Here is a 23714-nt window from a genome sequence, read left to right as displayed (position 1 = left end):
GGGCCAGACCCACTTCCTCAGATCAAATAGTGGAAGAAAATAGTCACAACCATATATACCAAAGGATACAATTTAAAAAAAATGAACACATAGTATCCATTGATGGACCTAGCCTCCATGAATTTATCTAGCTCTTTTTTGAACCCTATTACAATCTTGGCCTTCACAATATCTTGTGGCAAGGAGTTCCACAGGTTGTTTATTGTATGAAGCTTATGCTCCAATACATCTGATAGTCTATAAGGTGCCACAGGACTCCTCGTCACTTTTGCAGATCCAGACTAACATGACTACCCCTCTGATACTTAAAGCAAGGTAAAGGTTTGATTGTGCCAGGAAAATAGGATATGCCTGGAATGGGATTGCTTCTCATAAACCCATACAGAAATGAGAGAGTGACCAGGCAGGTGAAAGGGGCTGGCTGAGGGTTCTTCCCTCCTCCTCTCTCTACCAGGGACTGGCCCAGCCATAAGCCTCCCACCCTCCAGATGAGCTTTAGGGAGTGGGGAGGGCTGAAGCTCCCCACCCATGCCTATGGGACATTGCTGGCTGTTCCCCTTCATCAGGGAGTGAGAGGAAAGTGCAGTTTTATACATTCCTCATACTGGCTGGGGAGTGCAGGGGGCAGACAAGCCTGGATTTGCCCCAGCCATATGACATGCATCCCTCCCCCAGTTATTCCCACTGGAGTTGCAGCGGCCATGGACAGGCGCTTCTCACCTGACCACAAGATGCTGCTGAGATAGAGGGCCGGGGTAGTCTTTTCTCCACAGAGCAGCCTGCATACTGAAGCTCTCCTTCCCAGCCTCACTCCAGAGCAATGATTCAAATTAAACATATGCATTTTCATTTTTTCCCCAAAAAAGCAAAAATTAATTGAATGAAGGACCCAAGCAATAAATACCAGATAAATCTTCCAATAAGTTAATAAGTAGAAGAACAAATGGAAATGACTAGTTGTCAGTGGTCTGGTTCCACTAGCAGGTCAATAGGCCACTGGTTTTTAAAAGTAATTAAAAGCAGAACTCTCACTTAGCATAGTGGCAGTGCGGCCCTATGTCAGGATCTATCGGATACCTGAGTTCCAGACATGCAAAGCTGACTGCTGTCAATCCATCTGTGTGATATACTAGCTGCTTTTCCTAAGGCAGTGGTCACCAACCGTAGATCAGGATCTACTGGTAGATCTTGGAGACTCTGACAGGTGATCCTAACTGGTTTGGCTGGGAGGCTACCAAGTGCTGGCACTTTAACTGCCCCTCCCCACACTGCTGCTTCTGCCCAGACCTGCCCTGTGGGGAACTCCTGCTTGTTGTTCAGGGTCAGGGAGACAGAGGCAGGGAGGCACTGATATCAGTCTGTCCCATCTAAACAGAGTGGGGGGGTTGGGCTCAGCGAAGGGGTGAGGCAGGGGTATTTGTGTTTGAAGTAGATCCTGTACTGACTTAAATTCAAAAAGTGATCTTGTGCTTAAAAAGGTTGGAGACCACTGTCCTAAGGTGTATCAAGAACGAATGTTGTGAATAAAGTGGCACCAAAATGTGATTCAGATCTAAAATGTTCCCTTGATTTTAACTTAAGATTCTGATCTAATTGACATCTTTTCCATTAACTTGAGCAGTAAACTTACCACAGACTCATGACAGCAGGGCAGTTGGGAGGCCCAAAGGACATTTTTTATTCCTGAAGTGAGTTAGCCTGGCACACATTTGCTTTCTTCCCCACCCCCAAGACTGCCCTCCTCTACTCATCATAAAGAGATGGGCAATAGGCCATGCTTGGGATGCTTGGAACCATCTGCCAACAAAAACAGAAAAGAAAATAATTATGAATGGTGTCTTCCCATGCTAATCATTGCAAAGGAGTGTTCCAGCTTGTTTATAATGGCTGTAGCCTAAGGGTGCACACTGTATAAATTGTCTGATTATAGGATACAGAGCACTTCTTAATAGGCCTCAGATGATTAGAAGAGGGGAAAGAAATTAAAGAGGCCATTTCCCTTTAGGTATGCAAATAGACTGCAGAACAATAGACAAAGATATGATAGACCATGATGAAACATACTCTTTTCTTTTACCTTAAATTATGTACTAGGCAAGTAGCAAGCTTCACTACATGTGTCAGCTGAGATGTGAATTGTTTCATAATTGAAACAATGCCATTGCTGGATATTGTATGTTAGCTTTCAAGATAAACTACCACGTTTTGTGTCCTCAAGCATTTGGGGCTTGCTGCCTGGATCTGAGTCAGGAAGGGGTTATATTCTGACCTCAGTTTAATTTAGCTCTGCCTACTTGTGCTGCTTTGAGCTTCTAGACAGTAGAGACTAACTTGGCTTTTGGCACATTGGCCCTTCCTCTAAAGTTTACATGTCTGCATCTGCTTGGCAGTTAGTTTTTCAAGGCCAATTTGAAAGCGGAGTCAGTGTGTTTAAACAGTCAAGTACACAGCAGGCTTCATCTCTTATTTGTCTCTGTCTCACACACACACTCACTCGTATGCGCACACACACACATCGGCATGGGTCAAATATCTGCTCTTTCCTGCCCACTTTTCTTTACATCCTTGTACTAGAGCATTTTGGGATGCAAATTCAAGTTTCCTGACACTGCAGGAGCTTAAAGTAGCCTTGATAGCTTAACCTAGATCTTAGGGAAACGAATAGTGGGAGGCGATACTATTGGCTTTGAAGATTACAGGGGAGATTTTCAAAGACAACATTGAAGTTAGGTGCCCAAATTATTGTGACAAGCAGAGAAAGTTGAGTGATTAAAAACCGCTATGTTCCTTTAAAAATCTCTCCTCACAAAGAGAGGTTTCACAAGGCATGGCAAACTCTCCTGAATCAGAAAATGGTTTTGAGTGCTTAGTAAAATTCTACTGGATGCTTTTTTAAGTTCACGTATGAATGAGGTGCTGATCCTGGCCATGTTGTACCATATTGCCAAATGGTGTGCTGATTATGCCACTGAAGCCCAACTTCTTGCTCTGGTCTCCCCCAGACAAGGCACAGAGTTGGGGTTACCAACCCTCTGAAGAGCAATCCAGACACTGAACCATTTCAGCTCTGGAAGAATGCAGTTCTATGGCACAGCACCCTTAAAAGGGAACCCAGCCCTCAAAATGGAATAAAATTCCAAATAAATCCATCTTCCTCTGAGTAAAAGTTTTACTCAAAGAAAGGTCATGAAGATTATTTGCCCTCTTTATTAATTAGAGAGAGAGATGCACAATGGCCATCTGCCTCACAGGTAACAATTATTAAACTTATTGCAAGCAGATTTTTACCCTAAAGAGCTGTTCTTGTTCTAGGCATAATCTTCAGGCCAAAAATGATTATTTACTCTGATCTGAGTCCCCAGCCACCTTTTGGAGCATGTCACAACAGTCAAAGACTAAAAGCCTGATAATTTCCTCTTGTCTTCCCCCAGGTCAGGAATATCTTGTCCTACATTTCCCAACCTACCTGGGTCAAGAAATAGAATCCCAGGACCATGTGGTATGGTCACATGTTTTACTAATCCAATCACCTTTGGATTTACAGGACAATTAAGGCTGTTTACTTTCAACTTCTTCTCTGCTCCCCTCTTATTCTGGGGGAGAAATAAGGTATTTTACCTCTTTGTCTAGAGCAGGGTACTACCTTCATCCAGTCTGTGTTGCTCTGGTGAGCAAGTAGCCCAGCCTCAGGTGTCTCTGTCCAGTGTCTTAATCACAATGCCATCCTTCCTTCTTACTAGAGTAGAGTGATTATTATAGTTGTGTAGACCAGAGGTCCGCAACCTTTTGCTCCCGGCCCACCAGAGTAAGCCACTGGCAGGCCGCAAGATGCTTTGTTTACTTTGAGCATCCACGTGTACAGCCCGCCACCACTCCCAGTGGCCAGAGTTTGCCATTCTCAGCCAAAGGGAGGAAGCCAAAGGTTGCTGATCCCTGGTGTACACAATTAGTTAGAGCTGCCTTGTCATTGGCTTCTCACAATATATAAGGGGAGATTCTGAAGACAGTTATTCTTTCAGTCTGAGGCAGGACAGAGAAGACAGTCTTCAGGAAAAGAGAGAGAATTTTATGAGTGGCCATTCCAGACTTCCAAGAGCAGTAAATTGGGGTTTAGAGTGGTATTGCTTTTCTTTCATTTATTTCACCAAAATAACAAGGGAAACAGCACTTTGAATGTAACACTAATGAATAAATAACACAGTCATTTGAAAGCTGCTTGCTGAGACTAAGAAATAGATTCAGTATTATTTAATGGCCCAAATGTTCTATTAACATTGCAGGGTAGGATGCTAGGGACTTGTATAACTGTTCAACTCAAGATGCAGACATAGCTGAATGACTTATCTTAAAGGCTTGGTTAGTAAGGGCATTACTGCCATTACATGTGTGTTCTGCATGTATAGCGTCTTCAGAGTCTTTTGCATATATTAGAGTATGTCTATACTACAGGACAAAGTCGAATTAAGATATGTAACTTCAGCTTCATTAATTGCATTAGCGGAAGTCAAAGCAGTTTAACTCGCTTTTGGTGCTGTCTACACTGCAGGAAGTCAAAGGAAGAACACTCTTCCTTTGACTTCCCTTGCTCCTTGTGAAAGCAGGGTTATCGGCATCGACCAGAGTGCCCCTCTCAGTTTGAATTAGCTGTCTTCACTAGACCCACTAATTCAAACCCTGGAAAATAGACAGTGGTAGCTTCGCTCTTCCTCTGTGATGTAGACGTACCCTAAGATATTACAAGATGTTTGGATTTAAATATTGTATCTGAGTCTTTTACTCCATGGCTATGTCTACACTGGCATGATTTTCCGGAAATGCTTTTAACAGAAAAGTTTCCCGCTAAAAGCATTTTTGGAAAATCGCGTCTAGATTGGCAGGATGCTTTTAAGCGTCCATGGCCAATCTAGACGCGCTTTTCCGAAAAAAAGCCCCGATCGCCATTTTCGCGATCGGGGCTTTTTTTGCGGAAAAGAAATCTCTGCTGTCTACACTGGCCCTTTTGCGCAAAAGTCTTTCAGAAAAAGACTTTTGCCCGAATGGGAGCAGCATAGTATTTCTGCAAAAGCACTGACAATCTTACATGAGATCATCAGTGTTTTGCGGAAATTTAAGCGGCCAGTGTAGACAGCTGGCACGTTTTTCCGCAAAAGCAGATGATTTTGTGGAAAAACTTGCCAGTCTAGACACAGCCCATATGCTTATCATTCTAGAAACAAACGCTCAGACACAAAGGAGGCTGGTACTACATACCAGAGGAAAGCCCTCAGAACACAAATAAACAATACTGCCATTTTGCAGTGAGATTGTAACCATATTTTTAACAGGCTATTCCCGTGGGCTAGAGCCATGGAGGTTCAGAGGAGTTAACTGTAGGTGGGTCTAGCTTCGTATGATCCAGTGCCAGTTTGAGAGATCACGGTACATTAAATACACAGAGGGACCCTCTGAGCTCCTTGAAACATGAGAATGTGCACAGTTACATTAGGGTACAAAATAGGAATATAAACCCTCAAGTGTCAATGCATATAGCAGCCAATAAATGGCAGGTGTAATGGATGGGGATTGTGCATTATGTGTTGGCTGTCCCAGAGTTATTAATTATAGTGTTTCTTGCACCTTCCTATGCAGCCTCTATTATTGTGAAGGCAAGATACTGGACTAGAAAAACTAATATGATCTGGTTTGGCAATGCCTTCTGCTCTTGGCCCTGACTCAAGCAGCGAGTGGGTGAAGCAGTCAGGGGAGGTGAGAAGAGCCCTGGAGGATGGGATAATGGGCCACTCCTGTGAACTCTTCCTAGTTAAGGCTGAAAAGTTGCAGATAGCAGAGTTGCTAGTGGCTCCTTTATATCCTGGCTTCTCTTCATGCTGTCTTCACCCCTTGGCTGGAAGCCCAGTTACAACTTACTTGGGCAAGTACACAGCAATATAGGGTTTTGTCTTATCATTTTGGGGTGTGCTATCTACTCTCCTGAGAAATAGCTCACTGTCTGCATGGCTGTTTATACTCATGCTAGCTGGGTGTGCAGTGTCCAGATTCTACATGCCACCCAAATGTTGACCTAGCCTAAATGTTCATACAGACAAGCTCTTGGTGAAATGAGAAGCTCTGCAGCAACAGGTCTGTCTCTCTTCTATGTCTTGTACAGTCTCAGACACATTGCTGGTACTTAATTAACAATGTTACAACACAGGTGCAAGGCTGATTTAGGCCTAAGGAATGTAACTTGGGCTTGTGGTCTTCTCTTATCTGTCCTGCCACTGGAATCCAGGAAGGACAAGAAGTTGTACTGTGATCTACCTAGCTATTGTATTGTATTTATTACTGCGACAGATAAGCACTTTCCACAAACATATGGCTCTCTCCCTCCTCTTATTTTAATGTAATGTATGTCTAGCATAAGGATGAAGTTGCTACTTCGCACACTCTAAACCATAAAAGAATGAATTGGTACTCTGCAGCCTTTTTAAAGTCAAAAATTGCATCTTAGGATCATATCTTTACAGATATGCTCCGCTAGAATCATGCATGAACACATAGACTCTACACAGATTCAGTTGAAGGATCCCTCCCCTCTCTCATACACACACTGGTTCAGTTAAAGGATTGGGACCATAACATGAACCACAAAAATAATTGTGATGAAATGGGATGTGGAAAAGGGTAATAGTGTTGCTTTTAATAGCAAAACAAATATATTTCATTTCATTTCATGTTTGTGTTTTTCCTTTTTCTTAACTATTGGATAGATGAAAAGCTTTGAATCCATTTTGAAATATGGTATTATATAGCCTACATTAGATACCTTTTGAAACAGCGTGTGTGGGTGTTTGTGACATTTCTGAAGTTTCATGATTGACAGGCACAGCTAGAAAATGTAGTAATATGAAGAATCTCTTGTTTCAAGAATATTGAGATTCCTTCTGAGTTTGAGTCTGCATTCCTGCATCTCTGGCAGATGACAAGGGGTTTGCTCATGTGGACTGTAATATACTGAAGGGAGTTGAGACTTTTAGACTAACCACTTTTTTTCTTGTCCCACACAAGCTAAAAATTGTAGCCCCAAATTACCTCAATCACACTGAGAAGTATGTTAAGACTCATGTACGTAGGGAAATTGTCCAACATAGTTATGGTAGAATAATTATGTTACTGTGGCTATGCCATGTGGTCATAGTACTCTGGAATAAAAGAGACTTATTTCTGGTATGAATACTTCATCTTAAAGTCACTTTCATTCAGAATACTGTGACCACAGGGGACATTATACCAACAGAGCTATAACAGTATAATTATATCTATGGCAATCAACTTCCCTGTATGGACAAGATTTTACTCTGTCCTCATCATGGGTTTGTCATAAGCTTAGAGCAAGGAGCAGCACATTGGGTTCTCTATTAGCAGTCCCATTGATTTAATGAAACTGATCTAAACCCGATCTCAGATGAACTTTCTGAGAGTTTTTCCATGAACATCAATGGGATTCAGTTAGGAATAGTGTGAACAAGGATGGCAGAATCTGGCTCTGTTTTTGAGATGCTTGTCCATTAAGTTCCTTGTGTTTTATTTTTTAAATAAGAATTTGCACGTTTGACTTTTAATTTACATTAGCAAATACAAATTGTGCCATTTTATTGTAATATCCTAGATGTGACTGTGACAGGGTGAGGTCACAGAAGAACCCTTCGGATTGTTCCCCCGTTTGCTGATTATGCCACTGACACATGGCTGCTTGTGCTCCAGGGCTATCCACCATCCTGTCCTGCTGAGCCAGATTCTTTTGTCTCCCCCAGACAAGGCACTCAGTTGGGGTTAATGCCCTCCCTCCCCCAAAGAGCAATGCAGACACTGAACCACTTCAGCTCTGGGAGAATGCAGTTCTAGGGCACAGCCCCCTCAAAAGGGATCAAAACCTCAAATAAATCCATCTTTCTCTGAGTAAAAGTGTTACACAAAGAAAGCTCATGAAGATGTTCACCCTCTTTATCATTGTGCTTGTGTTCCGTGGCATGGAAGTCCATGCCAGTCACTGGAGCATTCCAAGTTCTGCCTGTCATCATTGCCTTCACTTGGGTTGAGTTAATATAAATGAAAAGCGGATTTGGCTCACTGTGTCTTAGTAGTCATAGTTCAAGCTGCGCAGGAAATGGTTTCCTATCTTGCAAAACTTTGGGATTCAAAATATTTTTTGATTCAATATTGGGATGAACCTAAGACCTTTCAAAGTTTTTCATGCCTATTCAGGGGTAAGTGGGTCTCTCTCCCATTTTCCATGAAAAACTTTGATAGGTTTATCTCAGTGCAGCCCATACTCTCCTACTTCCCACATCCCAGGTGACTGCCCTATCAACAAGACTATTAGCAATTGTGGGGTTTCTTTCTCTATCTGACCAGAAATTCCATCCTGGGCCTATTGAAACTTTTTCCAAAACTGATACAAGGAAAAATTTGGATTTTGATAATCTGCATGTCCTGACTCCATGTTGAGGCTTTAAAAAAAAATCCTGATCAGCTCTACTCAGAATACATGCTGGTAAAAAATCAGATACTTTTTTTATATTTCTTTACTAAAGATTTAAAACTTTCCCCCCTTCTCTCCCTTTTTATTTCTCTCCACCTCCTCATCATAATTTAAGTGACATAATGGGAAAAGAACAGGAGAAAAGGAAGAAAAGAGAAGAACAAAAGATGTCATCTTTTGAAAACTAACACATTTTTAAAATGAAAAATTTACATACAATTGTTGAGAAAAAAATCATTTAAAAATCAAACAAATTCAGAATTTTAGCATCTTAAAGATGCTATATGATTCCTAAACATGAATAAAAAGATAAATAAAAAGGAGCAGTTTGGTGAAAATATGGCCTAAAAGTTTTTCACAAAAACAGATTTTACTGGAACTACAGTTAAAGAAATGTGTTTTTATTGTTTTCTGGTAAGATTAATGAAATCACATAGTGTTTTTATAGGAAATTTAAGTCAAAGAAAGATGTTCTGGAGTAGTGTCTGTTTGCCATTTCACCAATGTATTACAATAGTGAGAAAAATATGTTATATCTTCTTGTTTTGGGAAAAATATACCACTTTCAGTAGTGAAAAATAGTATTTGCTTCAGTGAAGAATGAAGGCATGCAGGGTGATTGAAGAAGCAGAGAGAAAAGCTCCATTTAGTTGTGAATTTGCTTTTCACAAATTAGACCAGTTGGGCTATTTCTATCAGAAGATATTTACCCAAAGAGGATGGATGGGAGACTATCCAGTCACATTGAAAGCTTAGGTTCAGAACAGCTAAAAAGTCTTTCTTTAGCCTCCATAGCATCTAGAATAGAAAGGACATCTAAAAGACATGCTTCTTTTTTAGTTTGCCACCATATAGCATCAGCACTACAGTTTTTAAACTAGGATAGCTCCTAAGTTGTCTTTATCATGTGAAAAACATTGTCATTGATCAAGGCAGAATCATTCTGGACTAGAAGAAATTCAGATTGTTACAGTTGGTTTGTCTTTTTGGCTTTCATCGAATTACCAAAACCTTCAGTTTAAAAGTTCACAAAACCCTGATCCAAATGTTCAGTGTCCTATAACAACTTAGTTTATGCAGCCTGGACACGAGAAGAACATGCACAAAAAGAAAAAAATTTGTCAGCTGTTCACACCTGGGTTACGTCTACATAGCGTTTTCTTGCGCAATACCATATGCAAATGAGGTGTGGTGATGAATATTGCCGTGCCTTATTTGCATACTTAATGAGCCACCATTTTGCACAAGGGGCTTTTGCGCAAGAGCTGTTCTGCCGCTTATTTTCAGGCAAAATGTCTCTTGCGCAAGAGGGGGTTTTTGCACAAGAAAGAGCAGTGTAGACCGCTCCTTCTTGCGCAAAAGCCTCTTGTGCAAAAATGGCAGCTAATTAAGTATGCTAATGAGGCAGGGCGATATTCATTGCTGTGCCTCATTTGCATATGTTATTGTGCAAGAGAGAGCAATGTAGATGTAGCCTGGAGTCTCTGATCCCCAAAGGAAGATCATGTAGAACCCAACCCAGAACAGTATGTTGAGAACTTCAGATTGTTCTTGAGAGAATTCAGATTTAGCTAGGCAAGGCTGAGAACTTCTTCAAGGGACTTTGATACCTAATCACTTTAATATCTATCAAGCCTTAACTGGGGGACAGGGCTACTTAGGAAGTCCAGGGCTTTAAAAATCCCAGCATAAAAAAACCCAGAGGAGCTAGTGAACTTGAGCAGCTAACAGGAGAATTTTGCAAGTGAGTTTAGATGGGGAATTTGAAGGGAGCTAGAAACACTTGACATTCTCTAAACTTTTTAAAACTAAACTAAAACCAAACCTATATGCTTTAAATAAAACCCTATTTAAAAAGGAATTAGCTATAGGAGTAAAAAAGAAAGTGCGGGCATAATACCAGTAACGGGGCGAGGGCGAGGGCTAACCAGTTTATTGCACCAAATGGAGCATGCATGATTACCTGTCCTAAGTACATGTGGCATAAGTGTACATTCAGTGCAAGGAGCTCCTGGTATAGGTATAATGGTGCAGAGAGGAGGGGGTTAGATTTATTAGCAACTGTGGAAAGTATGAGGCTATACAGGAAGGATGGGCTTCATCTAAATAAAAATGGAACCAGATTGCTGGCACTTAAAAGTAAAAGTTTGTTGAGCAGTTTTTCAACTAATTGTTAGGGGAAAGTTGACAGGTGTAGAGGAGCACATGGACTGGACGAAGAGATCCCATGGGGATCCTCTATGTTCTAGGAAAGAGGAGAGGATGGACAATAATAAAATGTGTAAGATTTGATGAGAAACATTCCAGAAAGTCTTTGACTAAGTCCATCACCCAAGGCTCTTAAGCAACGTAAACAGTCCGTAATGGATTGATAACTGGCTAATGATGTAGGAATAAATAGTTTTCAGAATGGAGAAAAGTAAATAGTGGTGGCCCCTACAGGTCAAAACTGGGACCACTCCTGTTCAACATGCATATAAATTATTTGGAGAAAGGGCTAAACGGGAAGAGGAAAAAATTTGCAGATGAAAAAAAAACCTGCTCCAGGTAATTAAGTCTACAGCTGACTGTGAAGAGCTTCAAAAGGATCACAGAACTAGGTGACTGGGAAACAAAATGGCGGATGATTTTAAATGTTGATAAATGCAGAGTAATACATAGTGGAAAAGTTAATCCCAGCCAAACATATAAAATGACGGGGAATAAATTAGCTGTTAGCACTCAAGAGAGAGATCTTGAAGTCATTGTAGATAGTTCTCTGAAAACATTCCGTCAATGAGCAACAACAGTCAAAAAAGAAAAGAGTGTTGGGAATCATTACGAAAGGGATAGAGAATAAGAGAGAGAATATCTTACTGTCCTTATATAAATCCATAGTAAACCAACATCTTGAATACTGCATGCAGATATGGTCTCCTTATCTCAAAAAGATACATTGGCATTGCAAAAAGTTCAGAGAAGGGTAACAAAAATTATCAGGGGTATGGAACAGTTGCTATATGAAGAAAGGTTAACAAGACTGGGACTTTTCAGCTTGGAAAAGAGATGACTAAGGAGGGATAAGATAGAGGTCTATAAAACCATGACTAATATAGCAAAAGTAAATAAAGAAGAGTTATATACTCCTTCCCATAACACAAGAACTAGAGTCACCAAATGAAATTAATAGGTAACAGGTTTAAAACAAAAGGAAATACTTCTTCACACAATCCACAACATGTGGAACTCCTGACCAGAGGTTGTTGTGAAGTTCAAAACTTCAACAAGAGGGGATGGATCACTTGATGATTACCTGTTCTGTTTATTCCCTCTGGGACATCTGACATTGGCCACTGTTGGAAGACAGGATACTGGGCTAGATTGGCCTTTGGTCTGACCTCAGTATGTTCTAACTGTGAATTATTTATTCATAATTATTTCAAAAGCACCCATCCTTTTACAGAATGTGCTACTCTCTAGTGAAGTGCTGGATGAAAATCAATTGGGAATAAACATAGAGTAGAAGTCAATACAGCAGACTTTTCATCTATGTGAGCTGAGAAGAATATCACTCTTTGAATGAAAACATTACTGAGAGACTAGACCTGCAATTTCTACATGAGCAGAACAATCACTGACTTTAAATATTTTCCTTTGATAGAAGGAGGATGACACTGGATCACTTAATATGGCTCCTCCCCTCTATTTCTCACATGTAGGATATGGGAGGGAATAAAGGGATGCTGTAAAGGCTCTTAAACCTATGAAATTGGGGCTTGGAGCCAGTACAAATATTTCCTTTCATAGATTCAAGAGGCAGACTAAAGGAACAGGAGAGGAAAAGCTATGGAGCAGCCATTCTACATGACACGGTCTCCTCCAAAACTGGTAGTCATTCATCCTGGAAATCCAGAAAGAGTTAGTGATTATAGAAGTGAGAAAAAGCTGTAACTTCTATGCCCTCTCCACCCTTTATGAAGGAGGAATAGGGGGCAGCTGGGTGGGACCCATCAAGAGTAGCAGGCCTCCTATAAGAAGCCTCTGTCAGAGAAGAAGGGGAGCCTAATACAGCATGGCTGGATAACCCACTCCATTTTGGGGGGAGTTCCCTCCATTGAAAAACTAGTAAGGATCTGCATAATTTGGAGACTCTGCTTCATACCTCCCCTTCGAGAAGAGCATGGAGACTAAACTCAGAGGCTATGTCTAGACTACATGGCTCCGTCGACGGAGACATGTAAAATAGTTTATTCAGAATAGTCAAAGAAGCGCGGATTTAAATAATCCCTGCTTCATTAAAGTAAACATGGCCGTCGTGCTGTGCTGACGATGAGCTGATCCGGCACAGTGGGGCAGTCCAGATGCGCCGCAGTCGGCAAGGGAAGCCTTTGTCGACTACTCTGGTAAACTTTGTTTCATGAGGCATACCGGAGCGGTCGACAAAGGCTTCCCTTGTCTACCGCAGCGCGTCTAGACTTTCCCACTGTGCCGGATCAGCTGATCATTGGCACAGCGCGGCAGCCATGTTTATTTTAATGAAGCGGGGATTATTTAAATCCCTGCTTCTTTGCCTATGCTGAATAAACTATTTTACATTGCTCCGTCAACGGAGCCATGTAGTCTAGACATAGCCAGAAAGGCTATCTTTCCCCCTTCCTGTGGTTTTGGTATGATACTGCCTCATGTGGCAAAATCAATCAACTTGCCTGGGCTATGCTGAAACATTCCAGAGTTGTATCCACAGCAGAATGGGTGGGGAAGGAGTGGGTTGAGGAAAAAAGGATTATAGTTTAGACACTGAGAACAGTATAGATCACTTACTTACTAGCTACATAATTTATTTTTCATTTGCAAGTGAAATGTGTTTATGCTGTAAATTTCAAATATTCCAAAGTCTAAAATCCAGGATTTTAGTTCAGCCTGTCATAAAGATGTGGCACTTGAATCCGATTTTGGGTGCTTATCAAAAATTTAGAAAAGTTCTGTTCTGGGATTTTGGTTGAGGTCTACTTTTAAATTAAAGCATAAATACATTGGAATTCAGTGCTATCCAAAATTATTTACATTGATATATTACTTTGTAAGCCTTGATTCCAGTGGGAGTTTAGTTTGAGCATGGAATGCAGGATTGGGCTTTACATTACTAGTGGAGATGAATGTTTATAACAGTTTAACTTACTGCAAGAGGATGCAGCATGCACTCTTGCTTCTGTGGCCAGAGAGTCATCCATCATTGTGTGATAGCACAGGTAGGATGACCAAACTCTTTCATAAGGGAGCAACTGCCTCCCCTCTCCCTGTCCAGTACTCCTTGCCCTGGACATATGCCTGAAAGATTCCATAAACCACCCCTCACATTTAATTTCCAGTGCATTCAGACTCTCTTGTTACAAGTCAGCTAGAAAGTTTAGTTTGTCTACTCCATCTTACCTTGTGCTATTGACAAGCCCACATGATTTGTCCTTGAACCACACCATGAAAAAGCAGTAATTTAAAAAGTGAAAAAATGCTAAACTTAATTGTTTTATTCCTATAAAAATAGACTCCTTCATTGTGGATTATACTGGCAAATGTTGGATATTACAGCTCTTCGGCACCCTCGGTTTGCAATCCATAACTCAAGTAATGGTTAATTATGTTGCATAGGGTTGGAAATGCTTAAATATATATAGTCCTGGGGGATAATGGCTTGCTATAATACAATTTTTATTTGATTTTCATTGTAAGCATAGACCAGGAGAGAGCGAACAGGAAAAAGGTGAAACCAGACTTTGTTATGTCTAACACAGTAATGATCCAGATTCTCAGCAGGTGCAAATAAGTATTGTTTCATCAGAGCTAGCTGAAGATTGGGCTAAATGGTGTGTGGATTTTGTGCTTGTGATAGTTGCCAGCCCTAGAGAGTGAAGTTTTCTCTTTGTCACACATCAGGTATGTCGCAAGCCATGCAGTTTCCCTCATTAACCCATGCACCGTGGTGCAGCAAACACTGTCCATCTGAGCATGTTAACACACCAGATTACACTTGAATCTCTGTACTCTGGGTGAGCCTAATGCAGGAACACTTGTGGTATGGAAGAAGAAGTGACTACGTGTGCAGTTTCTCCCTCTCCCCCCTAGCTGTGGGGGCGGGGGAGGGGGTGTGTGGCACGCAGAGCTGCTTTCCCTGAGACTTTTCCTTGTCATTCACATAGCACTAGGGGACAGTGCCTGGGAGCAGCAAGGAGCATGGAGCCACGTGCGTCCTTGGAAGGGGGGGCAGAAAGTAAGCATCCCACTCGCACCCCCTCACACCCAAATCCCACAGCACCCTCCCTGGCCTGGCAGAATCTTTCATCTTGTATACTCTGGTGCCCAGGCTGGATGGTAGAGTATGGGAGACCACGTTGGGGACTCAGGAATATTGGTTTATTCCCAGCTCTGCTACAGCCCTGTTGTTTGTTATTGGGTTTGTCACTTCATCTTCCTGTGGCTCTGTTTCCCTATGTATAAAACAGCTATAATCAACACTGCCTTGTTTTGATAGCTATGGATCTGTCAGAGCTAAGTATTATTATTATTATTATTATTATTATTATTATTATTATTATTAATTATTTATTTTTATATCATTTTTAAAGGCTCTATTGAAATGTGGACTGCTTGCCTATACAGGAGAGTAAGAGGTAAGAATCCCATTACACTCAAGTATGGACTGCCTGGACAGGCAAGCTGGAGTAAGCATGATTGAGGTGGAGGATTTGTTGATTTTGAGTGGTAAAGTACAAGAAGTAGCAGAGTTGGTTCCTTTATTGGCAAAACAAAATGTATCGGCCCCTAATCACCTTATATGTTATGTGATGAGCCTTTTAATAGGACAGTGCTAGAGTTTCTGCATGTTGTATTTTCTCTCTGCTCACTTTGCCTCGTCTGCTGGCACAAACCTTACAAATGCAAAAAAATGATGCTGTGAATGGGACTCTGCATTAGATCTTATTTCTAAGGACCCACTTCTTGCTTATGCGGGACACATTTATTTTCTGACTAGAGGAAAATTCCTTTTCCTCCCAACAGACAGCGTGTACAGTGTGTGTAACCTCTGCCGCAGTGGAACATTTTAGTCATCCTTCTACTAAAGCAAGTAGGCATCTCACATCCTGCCAGCCTCACTTGTTTAATAAATTTGATTTAAAGCAATGTGCATTTTTGAGTTACCAACACTTTGCCTTGTGCTTTATGAGCTCAAGCAAAGCGCCACAAGCTCTTCTAGCTACTGGGTGATAGCTCCAAGTGGCTTAATAGGAAAAATATGGTGCCCTGTTGAAAGGTTGACAAATAACTTGTGGAAAAAAATGTCATTCACTGGAATACTCTGGAAAATCTTTCATCTGCTGGTCACAGTGAAAATCACTGTGATCCAAATGTAGGCAGAATATATCTCCACAGTCCTAAAAGACTGGAAAACATGGTATTTTACATTGCTGTGGATGAGTGATGATAAATAAGTGTGTAGGAGTAGAGAACATGCTGGAGTTTTGAAGACTTATATGACCTTCAAGTTAAAGGCTGGAGGGGAAAAAAGGAAATCTGGTTGACAATTATATTTTATGATTCTTTTCCTTGGGGTGTAATAAGGGGATATAATCCTTTCAGGTCAACGGGGAGATCTTAATTCCAATATTCTGCTTTTCTTTTATATACATACATATAAGAGCATGATCTAGTTGTATCTCTGTGATTAATTTTTGCTTTTAGCCAATTTACCAATATTTGTGCAAAACCAATTTGTGCAAAAACCAGAGGAGTCTTGAGTGCTAATCAGTAAGCACTCTTGTGTCTTTTGGCCCACTACAAATATTGTTCAATAGTCGTAGGCTACATCTAGACTACAAGCCTCTTTCGAAAGAGAGCGTCTAGACTGCAACCACTCCTTTCGAAAAAGCAAGCTGCTTTTTCGAAAGAGAGCACACAGGCAGTCTGGATGCTCTCATTCAAAAAAGCCCTGTTTGCAGTCAAGAATGCCTTTTTTCAAAAGAGCACTTTCGAAAAAAGGTGTTCCTCCTCGTAAAATGAGGTTTACTGTCGTCGAAAAACCGTCTTGTTTTTTCAATTTAATTTCAAAAGAACTCGGCGGCAGTCTAGACGGAGGGGAAGATTTTTAGAAAAAAGGCCCCTTTTTTCGAAAAAACCCTGTAGTCTAGACACACCCCTAGTGTCCACAATTCTTGCAATAGTTGATACAGGGGTGGGGAGATTTGGTTAAAATCTCAGCTCTCAAAATTCTGTTATTGTGAAGATATCAGATTCATTTTTTTAACCAAGTAAGGGGCTAGCTTTTATGGTTGCAAAGAAAAGTTTCAATATAGGGCCCTAGTGTATGATGAAGATTTGAAAGCCAGATGGAATATAATAAAAAAATGGCACATTTAGATTCTTGTTTCAAAATCTCCTAATATTTGAACCAATCTCATAATTTTTTGAGGGCCTGATTTATGATTTTGACCATTTGGGCATATAATCTTTATTCTCATGTGGGAAAGAAATTCAGATTTTTTTTTTTTTTTACTTATAGCCATATTAGTTTATACAAAGTAGTGCTTACTCTTTAATTCAGTCGAACTTTTCACAAAATGAGGTATGAATACGGGTGACAGATTCTGGCCCCCTAAATCTTACTAACATTTATTCAAAACTACCAGGTAATGCCTATAGTTGCCTGGGGAAAGCTATTTTTAGATTACACTTATAGGAAAGTTCAAGAAATTAAATGTATGTAATTTTTTTATTCATATGCTTGCAAAAGGGAAGTAAAACCAGTTTTAAATTTGTAGGATTTCAACTTCACACATTGTTCACTTAATTTAATAATTACCATACATAGTAAATTTGAATCAGAAACTCTTAATGAGTGAAGAAAATTAACTGCTGTTGGTCTAAATAAAAATTGAAATAAAAAGTAAAATTGAAATAAATCACTGGTGCATCAAAATCTTCAGATAATTATGTCAAACAATCAATTCTGATTCTTTATCATATTTATAATATTAATAGATAATATGTGAATGCATTCTTAAAGTAAATAACAAAACAAATATGAACACCAAAAAGGTAACGCCTATTATGTAAAGCTTGCATTACTCTTTCCATAACAAATTTGAATTATTTTGTGATTTTTAACAGTAAAAATTTTCTTTGCAATAAAATGACAGTTGAATAGATGACTCAATTTTAATTTTGTTAGCAAATATTTTTATGAATTCTGATCATAATAATCATGATTTTTTCCAATGAGAAACAAAAATAATTATTTAAACCTTTTACCTAGCATCTTCCCATGTAAAAAGTGGTGCATTTAGTTAATTTAAGTTAATTTATGCAAATTTGGTATCCATAGGTAATCATGAAGTATGACTTTATTTTGCACAAACAAATCCACAAACAAACTCTTCAAAATATATAGTAGATCCAATCTTATTTATTCTTCTTTTCCTCTACCCAGATGTAAGTGATATATTTTCATGGCATGATGAGTGTTGTGCTATCACAGAGGATAAGGGTCAGCTATCAAAGGGAGTATGATACTGTAGCCACAACAGATCCTGCCTGGAATGTTTTTGTTGTTGTTTTTGCTTTTTTCTTCTGCGTAGGTTTGGGAAAAATCACTGAATCTCTCTGGGTTCAATGTGTAAAAAAGATCTTACAACTGCTTTTCATATCTTGCAGGAGCATTGTGATCCCAATACAAAAAAGGACAAAACTGCTGGTAATCCCTTTGAAGTTTACCTTTGACTATGCTGAATTCAACACCCTTGGTTTGGAACAATAGAAAGGGGAATCCAGGCTGGAAAACTGGAACAAAGAACTTTGGAGTAGGTAAAATTCTGTGCGTCTGAGAAATAAGGGGGTAACAGACTGAATCCCGGCTGCAAAAGTGGGAGTGGCTGGATAAACTAAAGCAACTTAGATTTAAAGTACAACAGATGCACGTAGGTGTGTTAAAAAAAATCCCTTTCTTGTCCTGCTTTAATTCTTCCTCTTGAGTTTAAACAATACTGTGCTTTGACAAGACTATTTATGTCACTGTACTGCAGCTCTGGCTACAGCTCTTATAAGGAAGGATTGAACCCAGCTATGATTAATGAGGAATCATAGAGGCTGGTATACAGAATGCTGAATCCCAGGGGACCCAGACTGAGGCTATGTCTAGACTTCAGGCTTCTTTGGGAAAAGGCTTTTTTCAGAAGAGATCATCGGAAAAAACTTCTTCCGAAAAAGAGCGTCCACACACAAAAGCGCACTGAAAAAGCGACGAGCTTTTGTGAAAGAGAGCGCCCAGAATCATTGGGCACTCTCTCACGTAAAAGCCCACCCGGAACCATATCAACCAGGGCTTTAGGTAACCAGTTGTTTCCAAGGGCTGGTGCCAGAGCCTTTCAGAGACACGCACTTAAAGGGACCCCCGTGGACAGCCATTGCTCTGCTTCTGCTGCGTGCTTGCTACCTCTTCAAGGGACAGCAAAGCTCTTGCAGTGCCTGCTGTGGTTGCCCTGGTTTTTTTGGACACCACAGCTTTTTCCTTTGAGCCATGGGGCCGGAGCTGCCCCTGGGCATGCGATGGCCCCACACCGCCATGCTGCAGGTTTTGCAGCGCTTTCTTCCAGCTGCCTTCCTGGTCCTGTACGAGCTTGACCCCGAGCTCATTCTGGGAACGCTTTCCCTGGGTGCGGCTACTCCATTCTGGCAACTGCACCCCACGAAGGAGAGGTGTTTGGGAGGCTCGACACCAGTTCCAACTGGTGGGACTGGCTGGTCCTGGAGCAGTGGGATGACCAGCAGTGGCTCCAAAACTTCTGCATGCAGAAGGCCACCTTTCTGGAGCTGTGTGCCTGGCTCGCCCCCCCCCGCCCTCTGGAGACATGATACCCACCTGGGGCCCACCATCCCCCTGGAGAAGTGGGTCGCAATAGCCCTTTGGAAGCTCACCACCCCCCAACAGCTACCGATTGGTGGGCAACCAGTTCGGCGTGGGGAAGTCCACTGTCAGGGCCCTCCTGATGGAGGTAAGGCACTCTCGGGCTACAGTCCCTGCAGGGCGGAAGGAGAGTGTTGGTTAAGGGGGACCCTCAGGAAAGGGGGAGCTGTGGGGGTGGGAGAGAAGTCCCATCCAGGGGGGGTTGTGTTGTCCCATCCTCACACAGCTCTGCTGCTGGGGCAGCCTCATAGGAGGTGGCTCCTGGGGTGTTTGGTGGGGGGGGGAAATGGGAGGGGAGCAGGTTGGGCACCTCCCAAGGGCTCAGGCACTCCCTCTCTCATTCTCTGTTTTGTGTGTTTCTTTGTCTCCTTCTGCAGGTGGTGAGGGCCATCAACTCGATCCTGCTGCAGAGGTTCATCCATCTGGGAGACCTAGATGCAATCGTGGCTGGATTTGCTGCCCTGGGGTTCCTGAACTGCAGCGGAGCCATTGACAGGACTCATATCCCGATCCGAGCACCAGAACATCAAGCAGCCCAGTACATTAACTGAAAGGGCTACTTTTCGATGGTGCTGCAGGCCCTGGTCGACCACCGGGGACAATTTATAGACAGTTTTGTTGGATAGTCGGGCAGGGCACACGATGCCCAAGTGTTCAGAAACTCCAGCCTGTATCACAAGCAGGAGGCGGGCACATTTTCCCCCCACCGTGAACTTGCCATTGAGGATGTGCAGATGCCATTGTGCATCGTGTGGGACATGGCTTACCCCCTGATGCCGTGGCTGATGAAGACATACACCAGCCACCTGGATCCCAGCAGGAACCAATTCAATGCCCACCTGAACTGGGCCTGCATCCAGGTGGAGTGCGCCTTTGGCTGCCTCATGGCACATTTCCAGTGCCTGCTGACCCGCCTTGACATGGGTGAGCACAAAATCCTCGAGGTTGTCGCGGCATGTTGTGTCCTCCACAAAATTGTGGAGAGGAAGGGGGAAGCCTTCCTCACAGGGTGGGAGGCAGACACCGGCCACAAGTGGCGAGCCTTCGAGCAGCCATGGACAGCTGCCATCCACCAGGCCCATCAATTGGGGGTGCACATCCAGGAGGCCCTGAGGGAGTGGTTCTCTCAAGGACCCCAGTAACTCTCCCTAGGGACCTCTGACTTGCGGCCCTATCCCTTCCCCACCACAACCCCTCCCTTTGCCCTTTCCCTGACCTCTCCATAAATACACCTGTTTGGTTTAAAAAAAATGCAGTCTGTATTAATGAAACATTCTTAAAAGGAGAGCAGGAGGAGGGGGGCTCATAACAGGGATGGGGATGGTTCAATGTGCCACCCCGGGTGCGGGGACCTCATCAGAGTTGTGGTTGGGTGGGTCCAGGGAGCACAGAGAGGTGGACATAAGGGAGGGTTGGAGCGGGGCCAGAGTTGGTGGGAGGGCAGGGGAAGGGGCCATAGGCATCACTTGGGGAGGAGGCATGGGCATGGCATGGGGAGGGAGCAGAGGCATAGCAGGGGGCAGGTAGATAGAGAATGGGCATAGCATGGGGGGCAGGAGGGTGGAAGCCAGGAGCAGCGGCATCAGGCGGGTATGGCATCATGCGGGACACGACGGCACACACGTTATCACACAGCTGCATCAACTGGCCCCATGCACGGTCTCACCACCCCAAGTCTGCGTGGACCTTGTGTGCCAAGGTCTGGTGGATGTCGTGAAGGATACTGATGCGCTGGGACATAAGCTCTTCTTGCACCCTGGTGTGCCTTTGGGTCCCTGTGCGCGACAGCAGCTGCTCCTGCAGACAGCCCTGCGAGCCGCACCTGTGTGCATGAATCCCAGGGAGGCTCAGGCTGCTCCCAGCGGGGCTCCTGTGAGGTATGGCCCGCTGTGCACCTTGCTTCTGGAACGTCTCCTTCCTCTGGGCTGAAGACTGTTGGTCACTGCTCACAGAGGAGGGCACAGCCTCAGAGACAGTGTCTGCAGGGATGACAGACTGCCTCTCCCTCTGTGTGTTCTCCACAGCTGGACCAGCTGGAACTGAGGACCGAGCCACACCACCTCAGCCACCTGCCAGAGCCTGGCAGGCATGCCCATGTGCTGGGTGTGACACTCCTTGCTCTGTGTGGCATCGTGCCTGCACCCTTGTAGCTAGCCTGCTTCTAGCTGTGGCGGCATGCCCCCCCCCCCCCCACATCCCAAGGGGCAGGACATGTGTGGCCTCCCCTGAGCCTGGCAGCAGGATCCCGGGTATGCTCAGGGGATGCCTGCTGTGTCCTCTGCATGTGGTTGCATGTGCATGGACCATAGCACGATGTCCTGTTCCAAGGTCCGGGGTGGGTGTCCACACTCCACCAGGGAGTCGGCCATCTGGTCATAAATGTCCACATTTCTGCGCTTGGACTGGAGATTCTGCAAGGTCTCCTCCTCGCCACACAGTTCGAGGACAGACAGGATCTCTAGCGCGGAGCAGGACAGTGTGCACCTCTTGCTTCCCCTGGGTGGGACCTGGGATCCCTGGGGCTGCTCCCTGCAAGGACCACAGGGATTGAGGAGAGCTCAATCTCAGACTCAGCCATGGCTGGCAAGACTATGGCAGGGAGAGCCACGTGGTAAGGTGCTGCTCTGAAGCCAGCTTCCTGCCACAAGGCTTGTCCAGGGTGCCTGCAGCTTTAAGAGGGGTCAGCAGACAGGAACTATAGAGTTGTGATTACTTTGTATGGAGTGGCAACCAGGGCACCTGTGCTATTTCCTGGAGGCCTCTTCTTTTGAGAAAAACTCCTCCTCCCCGTCCACTCATGCCTTTTTCTGAAAGAGCTCTGTTGGAAAAAGGCTTGTTCCTCATAGAATGTGGATTACCAACCTCAGAAAAACTCCTCTGTTCTTTCAGTTTACCTGCGAAAGAATGCGATTGCAATATGCACGTTCCTCAAGTTTTGCCAGAAAAATGGCCATTTTTCCAACAAAACTCTGTAGTGTGGACATACCCCAAATGGTGGGAGTATCATGAGATTTCACCCCCAGGAAAAACGGAGGCTAGAGGCCTACAGCTTGGAACAGAATCACAGACAGCCCTGAACTTTGATATTCTGCATACTTTATTCTTCTCTGTTGCACTGAACTGGCATTTCTGGAGACCACACCTCAGTTAGTAATTGCAAAAGTTTTTTCCACTGTCTCCAGTAACTAGACCAAGAAAAAAATTGAGGAAGAAGAGAGACAGCGTGAGAGTCAATTGCATCACTTTCTGCTGTTAAATATTTCAGTATCCCTGTTAGGCATAGGTCTGATTAAGCTTGTCATTCCATGTTATTTAACCGGTCACTACTCAAATGTAGCACAGATTTAAAATAACCATTTTTTTCGTAGATACTCTATCTTCAGATGATTGGTCTTCAAGGCCAGGTTTAGAAGCTTTTGGTATTGTGGGCTTTTCTATTTCCTTAAAAAAAATTACTTCTCTTAAACGTGCTGAGTGTTAACCACATCAGTACCATACACTGAGCCACACTACAAATGCTAGGTGGGTTCTATCATGCCAGCCAGTACAATTAGAAAAGAAAAGATTCTTTTGATTTCTTTTCTGTGAGGAAGATCACAAACATTAAAGGCCAGATTCTGCTCTCCATTACCAATGTGCTTAAACATTTGAGGACAGAATTTAAGCCCTCAATTCTCTTTTGTTAATGAAAACCTCTGACAAAAATTGTCTATTTCTGACCTCATAAATTAGCTACAACTTATTCTTCCTTGAGGTATCAGAAGTGCTAGGGCCAATCCTGCAGATATCTAAATCGATGCTCTTACAAAGAATATAAACTACTTATTACAACTGTGGACCAGTGAATACCTTAACTTTCAGCCTGCAGGTCTGTGGTAACGTCTGTGGAAAATATATATATATACGAGTAGTGAAAGAATGGTCTTGTAGGACAAGATGGCCAGCTTCAATTGCAAAGGGGATGGAAAACATCTAACTGCTATTTGCCCAAATTCTTTGCCTTATTCAACACTTTATCTGCCAGGCCACAAGGCCAATGTTATTTTGAGGCCAGATCTATACTGAAAAGTGTTCCTGGGAAAGCTGTGTTGATTAAAAGTGTGAAAAAACCACAACCCTAATTAACAAAGTTATGCCGGGAACATACACACACACACACACACACACACACCACAACCCTTAGCTTATGGACTCCTTTTGTCAGTAAAACTTTTGTTATTCTGAGAGGTGATTTGATGACAAGCAAAAATTTCCTTATGCCAT

At 42.8% G+C, this 23714-nt stretch overlaps 1 long non-coding RNA gene across 1 annotated transcript in view; it reads left to right on the top strand.

The window, feature by feature from the left end:
* Positions 1–21460, top strand: part of LOC112545471 (uncharacterized) — a 30368-nt gene extending 8908 nt beyond the window's left edge. Inside the window, exons 2-4 of the long non-coding RNA XR_012906826.1 lie at positions 15121–15165; positions 18203–18348; positions 19829–21460. This is a non-coding gene — a long non-coding RNA (uncharacterized LOC112545471). The remainder of the gene's footprint in view (positions 1–15120; positions 15166–18202; positions 18349–19828) is intronic.
* Positions 21461–23714: the final 2254 nt, after the last annotated feature.

The sequence above is a fragment of the Pelodiscus sinensis genome, chromosome 12 (genome assembly GCF_049634645.1).
Source record: "Pelodiscus sinensis isolate JC-2024 chromosome 12, ASM4963464v1, whole genome shotgun sequence".
In the NCBI taxonomy this organism is placed as follows: Eukaryota; Metazoa; Chordata; order Testudines; family Trionychidae; genus Pelodiscus; species Pelodiscus sinensis.
Note: the sequence above shows the minus strand (reverse complement) of the source record. Positions and strands in the feature narration are given on the sequence as shown.